The sequence below is a fragment of the Platichthys flesus genome, chromosome 18 (assembly GCF_949316205.1).
Source record: "Platichthys flesus chromosome 18, fPlaFle2.1, whole genome shotgun sequence".
NCBI lineage: Eukaryota > Metazoa > Chordata > Actinopteri > Pleuronectiformes > Pleuronectidae > Platichthys > Platichthys flesus.
In genome coordinates this window covers 3,253,133-3,262,461 of record NC_084962.1, presented here as the reverse complement: position 1 = coordinate 3,262,461, position 9,329 = coordinate 3,253,133, and the positions used below count along the sequence as shown (strand labels likewise).

Here is a 9,329-nt window from a genome sequence, read left to right as displayed (position 1 = left end):
ACATTCATGTCGGTGTAATTATAGATTTCTGTCTTTACAAAGTGAGAACTAAATATGTATGATAAAGGAAGGTCAGTGTTTGATTGACAGCTGTTCTCTGTGTGGAGCAGAATTGTCACCACGATGAACTTTGATCAACAAACATGGAGACAAAAGAAGTTAAAGATTTAAACACATAATCTAAATCAGTGATTTTAATGACTCAAGTCTATTTGAGTTTACAGAACTCAGCTGTGGATCCAGACTAAACCCTAACTCCGGCATAGAGAGGCTGAGTGAATGTGGTCTGGACTCTGTGGAGGAGAGTCATGGTGTCAGAGACGCTGTAGAAGGACAGAACACCACTGTGATCCAGGTACACTCCTACTCTGGAGAACAGAGGACCTGACACTGGAGTGGTGATGTTGTTGTAATAAAAGTTAGAACGGTTTACATGACGACATAATGACCAAGATTTATCATTTAATCCAAATCCACATTCACGTGAGATCCCTGCTCTGCTGATATTCTTGTATGTGACTGCTACATTAACTCCTCCTCTCACCTCCACCTCCCAGTGACAACGTCCAGAGAGACTCTCTCTACTCAGGACCTGAGACCAATCAGTGAATCTGTCTGGGTGATTAGAATAAGGTCTGGGTGATTAGAATAAGACGTGAGTAAAATGTCCTTTACTCATAAATGTTACTTTTCTGTTTCCCTCAGATAATAACACTCGTCTGTTTGCTGTGTTTGGATCCAGTGTGATTTCCTGTGAATATTTTAAGAAGTCAGCTCTGGTCTCTGTCTCTGGTTGTCGCAGTAAAACATCCACTTGAGACACAATCTGTAAAATCTTTGTCTCTGACTCACTCAGAATGTCCTGTAGTAGACCTCTGACCTGTGACACAGCTGCTGTCACATCCTCAAAGTACCTCTGTGGACGGATCCTGATGCTGGATGAGTGTGTAGATTCACTGAGTGGTGACAGTGAGGGGTAGTTGTGTAGAAACTGGTTGTGATCCTCTGTGTCTGCGAGCTGCTTCAGTTCATGGTCTTTCCTCTTCAGCTCAGTGATCTCCTGCTCCAGTCTCTCCTGGAGCTCTCTGACTCGACTCACTTCAGTTTGCTGCTGGGATCTGATCTGCTACTTCACATCAGAGCGTCTTTTCTCCAGCAGACGGATCAGCTCAGTGAAGATCTCCTCACTGTCCTCCACTGCTTTATCAGCAGAGCCATTGACCGCCTCCTCCTCCTGTTGAAGCAGCTTCACATCTTTCTCTGTGTCCTGGACTCTCTGCTGGATTGTTTGTCTCCTCAGCCCGAGCTCTCTCTGCCTCTCAGTCCTTTCTGCTGCAGCTGACACTGTGTCCTGGTCTTTATGTTCATCCACAGAGCAAAGATAACAGATACACTGCTGATCAGTGCGGCAGAACATCTTCATCACCTCATTGTGACGAGAGCAGATGTTCTCCTGGAGCTTCTCCGAGGGCTCCACCAGCTTCTGCTTCTTCAATGGAGCTGACTGAAGATGAGGCTGGAGGTGTTTTTCACAATAAGAGGCCAAACAAACCAAACAGGACTTGAGAGCTTTCCGTTTTTTCCCAGTGCAGACATCACAGGCCACATCTTCAGGTCCAGCATGGCAGTGATCATAATGAGCAGCTTGGAGTCCAGTCTTCTTCAGCTCCTCCACTAAATCAGCTAACATGGTGTTTTTCCCCAGGACAGGCCTCAGTACGAAGGTCTGTCTACACTGAGGGCAGCTGTAGCTTCCTCTCTCATCCCCATTGTCCCAGTGGGTGTTAATACAGCTCTTACAGTAGCTGTGTCCACAGACAGTAGCCACCGGATCCTTCAGTAGATCCAGACAGATCGGACAGCAGAATCTTTCTCTGTCCAGTTGATTTTCTTGCTGCGCCATTTCAGCTGATGCCAGAGACAGTACAACAGGTTCACTTCCTCTGAACAGAAACAGATCTCTGCTCCTCCCTCTCTCGTTCCCTTCCTGCAGTGACTCAGGTCCCACAGTTCACAGCTTGTTGTTCACTGGTCCTTCTTCATAGGTGTGTACACGTACACACCTGTGAAGGGAGGAGACACAGACATCTCCTGACTGGGAGGAGCTGGTTGTGTTTGAGGGAGAACACTTGGTGTTAAGAGGATATTCAGTGCGAGGCAGAGTGCGTTATCCTTCATTAACAACACACAGTGAAAATCAAATCAAATAGATGCATTTAATAATAATAAATCACATCTTTATCTATAAAGCACATTTCAGAACAATAAAGAATAACTCGTAAAAATAAAAAAATAATAATCCTTCCAATAGGTTCTCACTGTCTGTCAGTGCTCAGGCCCTAATAAACCAAACAATATATATTGATAAAATGTTTCTTTAAAAATGTACAAAAATATCATCTGACAAGTGTTGACAAATAACCAATGAATGGTGTTGACGAACAGTTTTGCTCAGAACAAAATATGAGAAAATGTATTAAACATTATTTGTACCTCATAGATAGAGTATACATATGTCTCTTTAACCTGCCAGTGTTATAGGTCCCAGCCGGTGTTTGTGTGTGGTGCTCTGCCTTCACTTTCTGCAGGCGTAGTGGATGTGACGACAAAGCAATGGCATAAGACGCAGCACTACAACAAAAAAAAGAGTTTGATTTATTCAGAGCTGGATGAGACTTGCTTTTAATTTACAAGCTGCCCTAAATCAGGCATCCATAAGTATGCAGAACCACAACACCAGTTATAAATGATCGATTTGAACTCAATCAGTACTGTTATGGTAATCATGGCAATTTCTATTTCTAGAAAATGTTGTCAGAAGAGCACTGACCTCCACCACAGAGGGGTATTGGGTCTTATTAAATACTGTTTAATAAGTGATATCTGCTTGTAAATATAAAGATAACAATGTAAAAGCTTCAAATATGGCTAGAAACTGCAGTTTCATTGAGTGTTAAAACAATAAACAGAAATTACATTAATTTGGAAGTATTTCAATACTAAACTGAACACATATAACTCCTATTTGGCAAATGTCTGCACTTTACTGAACACTTTACCGAGTTTCTTATTTGTCAAATGAAAAGAAAAGAAATTACTATAAGGGGAAAGAGTTAGTTTTGCCCTGATGAAAAGATGTCTGAAAATATGATATATGATAACTGAAACAACATGAAGGTCGGATGCAAGGACAGATGCTGACTTTCTGAGTTTGTATGATTTAACTCTGTTGTTTATGCAAATGTCCATTCAGAAGATCCCCAAGATGAGAAAGTCATATAAACTCTTTATGAACCTTCCTTTTTTAAGATGCAGGATGATAACATTATCAAATCTTTAGTTTTGTCTCTTAATTGAAATATTCGAAAGTAAAGTCAAGCCATTATTATGCAAACTGGACAACAGTGCACACAGATGAATGCTATGGGGTTGACATTATTCTGAAACTTATTATGAACTGTAAAGATCAGAAGCAGGAATTGGACCCAAATACAAAACTCAAACAAGAGCCCAAAGTAAAACAACGTTTTTTAATGAAAAGTAGTTGTATTTCTCAGCTTAGGCCGCGGGTACGAAGGATTAGCTGTGTATGTCTCACAGAGTGATCGAATGGTATCTAAATCGAAGGTCATATTACCTGGCAGGAAACAGGCAGGCATGAATCAAGGAGGGCACGTCTGGAACCTGGAGCAGGCAGTGACATAAAGAATCAGCTGACTGGAAAGCACAGTAACAGGGAACAGGCCTGCACCACTCCTGCAGGTATTACATCATAGTCAGACTGAATACTCTGGTAACAAGTGGAGAGATGACCTGGGTTCTTATACTGTTGGAGGTACGTAGTGGAGAAGAGCTGCAGGTGTGCCAGGAACCTGCAGGGAGAAAACACACTCGTGACCAAACCTGCCACACCACTCACACACTCATTCTCATAAGAGGGTGGGGCAGCCATGGTGTAGACCACGTCAATGAACATGTGATAGTTAAGAACTAGTGTTAAGGGTGATTATATTTCAAGAAATGTATATTTTGCACTTTTATATACATCAATTCAGTTTAAGTCTTTCTCTCTCTATATATACAGAATATATAGAATTAAATGGAATAAAAACCTTTAGTAAATGAAACAACAGATATCAGTTTGAGGAGATTCTAGGGAATTCCCACGGAAATTCCCTAGAAATCCAAGGGAATTTTGCATCTGTAAGTTTTTTCTTACAGATGCAATACTAAGAAAAAACAAATTTTTGGGTGAGACGGTATGACGATGGTGTCAAAGTGTGATGTAAACAAAAGAAAACTAGTTTCCACAGCTGAATTAATACATTACACAACTCTTCACCTGAGCGGGGAATATCCTGCTGTCCCAATTCTCTGCCGTCCCAATTCTGCGGACATCTTTTGTCTGAAAGCACTGTGTATCTTCTGTAAATAAATATATAGAGATAATTTACTATTCATACACTTTAAATGAGCACCCATTTCTTTCGCTTGCACAAATGTGACCGGTGAATCTGCCATGCACAGTTGAATATTCACAACTTACTATTAGACTTCCATGAATTAAAGAAGGTAAAAAGTAACATGGCCAACAAAGTCAGACTTTTTATCTTTGACCACTAAAACCGTATCAGTTCATCCTTGGGTCCAAGTGAATGTTTGTACCGATTTTTAAGAAACTCAACTTTCCTGAAATATCATGTTCACGTTTGGGAAGGATAGACATCAAGAGTCTCCAGTGGCTTCCGCTGACCCTGGCTCAGAGGCATAAAAATGCTGATTTACAGCTTCACAAGGTGCTTTTACTGTCGGCAGCATGCTCAGTATCACCTTTAATAAAACAGTCCATGTCGGATCACAGCTTTTTATGTTTACTCTGATAAATCATGTTTTTTGTGTCCTTGTGCCACATATCCTCTTCCAGTATAGTCCTGTCACACCCTTGTCTCATGTGCTTCTGTTTGGTATAGTTCATGCTGTTATCTGTGCATGTTGTCTATCTTTCAATCTGCCGCAGTCAAACTGTGTGTTCCAGAGAAAGAGAACCTGCCCTCATTATGTCACACTGTCACAAAAACTTTTTGATACTAAATGAGGTGAAAGTCATCCTGTTGTGTAGAGCTCCCGTTTACAAGTGAGTCAGATATTCCCAGGTAGCAGCAGGAAATGTGTTTTATCTGTTTGTTGCACTCATCAGTTAATATTCCCCAGAGAGTCTTTAGAGCATCACACTTTACCTAATTACTACACACAGGCAATGAACTCATTTGAAAACAACTGGTACCAAGCAGGGTTCATTTATCACTTGAATTGTGGAGTGAGTTTGTTTAGTTTAATAATGTTTGATCATTTATATCCCAGTGTGGTAAGTCACAAGTCTAAACGCCAGGTTTCCCCGCCGCCAGGAATGTAAAAATGGTTGTATTTGCATCTCATTAAAGATTAGATGTGACTGTGGAGTGATAGCAACGGACGGAGCCAGATAGTTCACTGGCCTTTCTCTCCTTCGCTGCAGCGGCGGCTCACATCAGAGGAGACTAAACACAATGGCAGATTTGTATTAGGTTTGGTTTTAGCCGCAGGGTCCAAACGGTAATCAATGAACAAAACAAACTAGTGTTTACATCGCCCACTCGTCCGGGTGAATCTTTCAATAGTCCACTTCAGGAACACCAATCAATTCATTTAGATTAATTACCTGCCCGAGCAGCTCTCACAGTTGCAACTCTATTTCTCCCTAAATTAGATTGGCTTGTTATGACTGGTTTCACAGTCAGAAATCACATCACGGAGGCCAAATTATTGAATATGATAGCTGTTTGTGGAAGCACCTGCAAGCACAGTGTGAGGACTTAATTAAAATTCTTAATTATGTTTTTATAAATGTGCAACAAGTAGGACTGTAGTACATGTACTATGGTAATCAGAGCTAGTGAAAGCAGGCTACACTTATACATCCCACCCCCTCCAAACAGAATTCTTGTCAAAGCTGCATTCCCAAACATCATGAAGGTGCGCTGACTCACAACTGCCAGAAGTTGACTTGTCCATGACTCGCTCGCTGAACCTGTGGATATCGTCTCTGCCTCAGCTTGTGGAGACTCCATTCATGTGCAGTGAGAGCATGGGCAGGATCCACGCACGCAGACAGGTATGCCGGCGGATAATTTCAACCGAATGAAATGATTGGTCATGTTTATTCAATGGTCTGTATCCATAGAGGGTTTTTATAGTCTGGATGACCACTCACACAGTGCTTTATAAGTTTCGCCTTTCAACCATATCGGTTGCAAACCCACATTCACACAGTGCATCTAGGTGCAGCACTTTCTAAAGGACTTATAGCCAACGGGTGAGACTGGGATCAAATTATTGACCGTCTGATTGTTGGACAACCTGCTCTCCCTTCTGAGTCCTGCAAGGGCCACGGAAACAGGCTTTTTCTTTTTTTCAGACTACCTAATTTATTGATGCTCTGAAGTGTTTCAGAGCATCTTTCGAACCCCACCTTTACGTTTTGAACGGGTACAGCTTGCCTCTCTCTAGTTTGTGCTACATACAACTGAATTAATCAGTCCTGAAAACTTGCAAACATACATTAGTATGTGACTCACATCCTTGCCTTGTCTACCTTTGGTTTTTGTAACCACACGTCACCTTTGATATATAAACACCAGCAGCTTACATGATACATGTTCTACCGGGTATTGTTTTTTTCTGTGGGGAATTACAAGAGTGACACATTCTCCATCCGAAGCCATCCGTCTGCTCCACTATCAGCTGTCACCCATTCCTAAACTGAAACTCTTCACAAATGTCAAACACAGAGTCGGGGTAACTTTCACTAAAGAGCCTGGAACACACAGTAACAGTGTGAGCTGCGTTACCCTAAAACTGACCTTTTCCTCTGCAGTTTCAGAACAAGACTACAGACGTCATCAAAAATCCACAGTTCTGGGCCAGATAACTGGAGCTAAAGCTGCACTTTATGAGATAATCAACATTTTCAGTTTTGTGATTAGTGAAGTTTCACACATTGCGTCACTGCCAGTGTTTAGTAATATGCAAATTCATTATTATAGGGGGATTTTCTCAAGGGCTCATGTTGTATGAGGTTCTTTTTGATGGTAAATGTGTAACATTTGTTCAGTCTGTTTGTTTGTACTCACTTCCTGTTTTATTTTGTTGTCCGGGTTCTAGTGTCCTGTGTCTAGCTTTACTTCCTGATTGTTTCCCCACACACCTGTACCTTGTTTGTAATTAAGCACTCCCTATTTATACCCTGTGTTTCCCGTCACCTTTTGCCAGATTGTAATGTCTCCGTCGTGTGTACATGCGGTTTCTGCCGTGATTTGGACTACCTGCTTTTTGACTCTGCCTGGATTTATGACTTTGGGTTTTGCCTTACCCCTGAATGGACTATTAAAGTAATTTTTGATTTTTATAATTTATCTGGCTGTCTCCCGTGCTTCTTTTCTGCAACTGAGTCCCAGATTTGTAAAGGACCATCACAAAATGTTTGTCTTTTTTTCTGGTCACTCTCTGGTTGACTCGCACTTTAAGGGTTTGACTGCATCCCTTTCGCTGATGTTGTCATCTTTCCAGGCCAAATCCTTTGGATGACATTCTATTTGAAAGCAGTTCGATCAGGAACACTTCCGTCATACTGTATCTGATTTCAATAATTTACATTTGACAGTGATCATGTGATGGAGCTGTGGCATCAAGTTCCTGCTTATGCATATACTCAGCCAATCATGAGTCAGTCTCAACTGTCAATCATGATGTTTGATGTAATTTTATAGCATCAAATAATGAATTAAAACCAAACATGAGCACTTGAACATGCATCAGTGATACAAGAAAAAGCTGAAATAATAGAAACCATCTTTATAAAATGTATATCTAATGTGTAATTTTTTAGTTTGGACGTTGTCCCATCTGGTAACATGGAGGAGGTGGGGTTTATACGTCATGCTTTAGTCACTGAACTTGATTATGTGTGGTTAAATGTCTCCAAATGTCACTATTTGAGCAAGAATCATGAAGACTGAGGTAATTTGTTTTAAACATAACCCTGAGTTGGTCAAACATTTTTGAAAGACCTACTGTCAAAAACCAGGGGCAGATTTGTTGTGCAATGAACGATTACTCGGGACATTTTCATTGGCTGTGAATAGCAGTAAGAGCTGCCTCATACTAGAGTAAGATGTTCATAACTTTACAGACATCAATATCACAGGTATTGTTCAAAGGAGGAGCTCAGAAACATTCCCATCCGATAATTCCTGAGGTGAAATGAATGGAAACTGCTCTGAGCTCTCTACCTCGACCAGGGTGAATATTTCAACTTAATATCTGCAAATACCTGCATAATTCATATGGGAACTCTGTGCCGTTGAGTTTATGAACTGCACCCACCTGTTCAATGTCTTCACCGACCATTTCCTTCCCAAAAGAGTTTGATATGCCTCCTCTGAAGTTACAGAGAGGGCTCAAAGTTATTTTGTGCAGAAACCTGCAGACACACACGCACACACACACACACTCCGGAGCATCCACTACCCTGCTTTCTCTAGTCCCTCCACACTCCCTCACTTCTTGCCTCTGGCTGTACTCCCACCAGTCAAAGGTGGACCCCAGTACTTTACTGTGAGGTTTGACAGGATGTCAGGGTGGGTAAATGTGCAGTCAGCAGGAATTCCTATAGTGATAGGAGTGCACAAGTACAGGACTAAATCATGATGTCCCTAATTGCTGTTTTCCAGGAGTCTAAGGCTGGTGATGTCCAGTTAGTTTATAATTAACTGTTTGTCCACATATGCCAAGAGAATTTTTTATTTTCAATCCGTCCATCTCTTCTCTTCCACTTATCTGGGCTCATTTTGTGGAGGTATCCAGCCAGATAGGGTATCCCAGAAGTCCCTCTCCCTATCAAATTATTTCTGGGGGATCCTGAAGTGTTATGTAATGTAATGGAATTTGGGGTCTAAGTTGGAGTCTCCTTCCTGTAGCGTGGGAATCTAAGATGCAAGGATCCCAGAGGGCATTCTGATACCAGATGCCAGAACCACCACAACTTTCCCCTTTCAACATGAAGAAACAGGGGTTCTACTCTGAGCTCCGTATGGATGTCGGAAAGCCTCAACCTATCTCTAGGGCTGAGGCCAGCAACCCAATGGAGAAAACTCCCCTGCTTTTGTTTACTCCCTATAGCTTGTGATCATAGGTGAGGGATTTTGCAAACCTCATTTCATCTAAGAAAAGAGATGCAAAAGTTATTTTTAAGACCATTAGCACAATTGTCTCTCCCACCACTCCACAAATGT

At 41.5% G+C, this 9,329-nt stretch overlaps 1 pseudogene; it reads right to left on the bottom strand.

The window, feature by feature from the left end:
- Positions 1 to 208: 208 nt before the first annotated feature.
- Positions 209 to 1,903, bottom strand: LOC133973754 (tripartite motif-containing protein 16-like; annotated as a pseudogene).
- Positions 1,904 to 9,329: the final 7,426 nt, after the last annotated feature.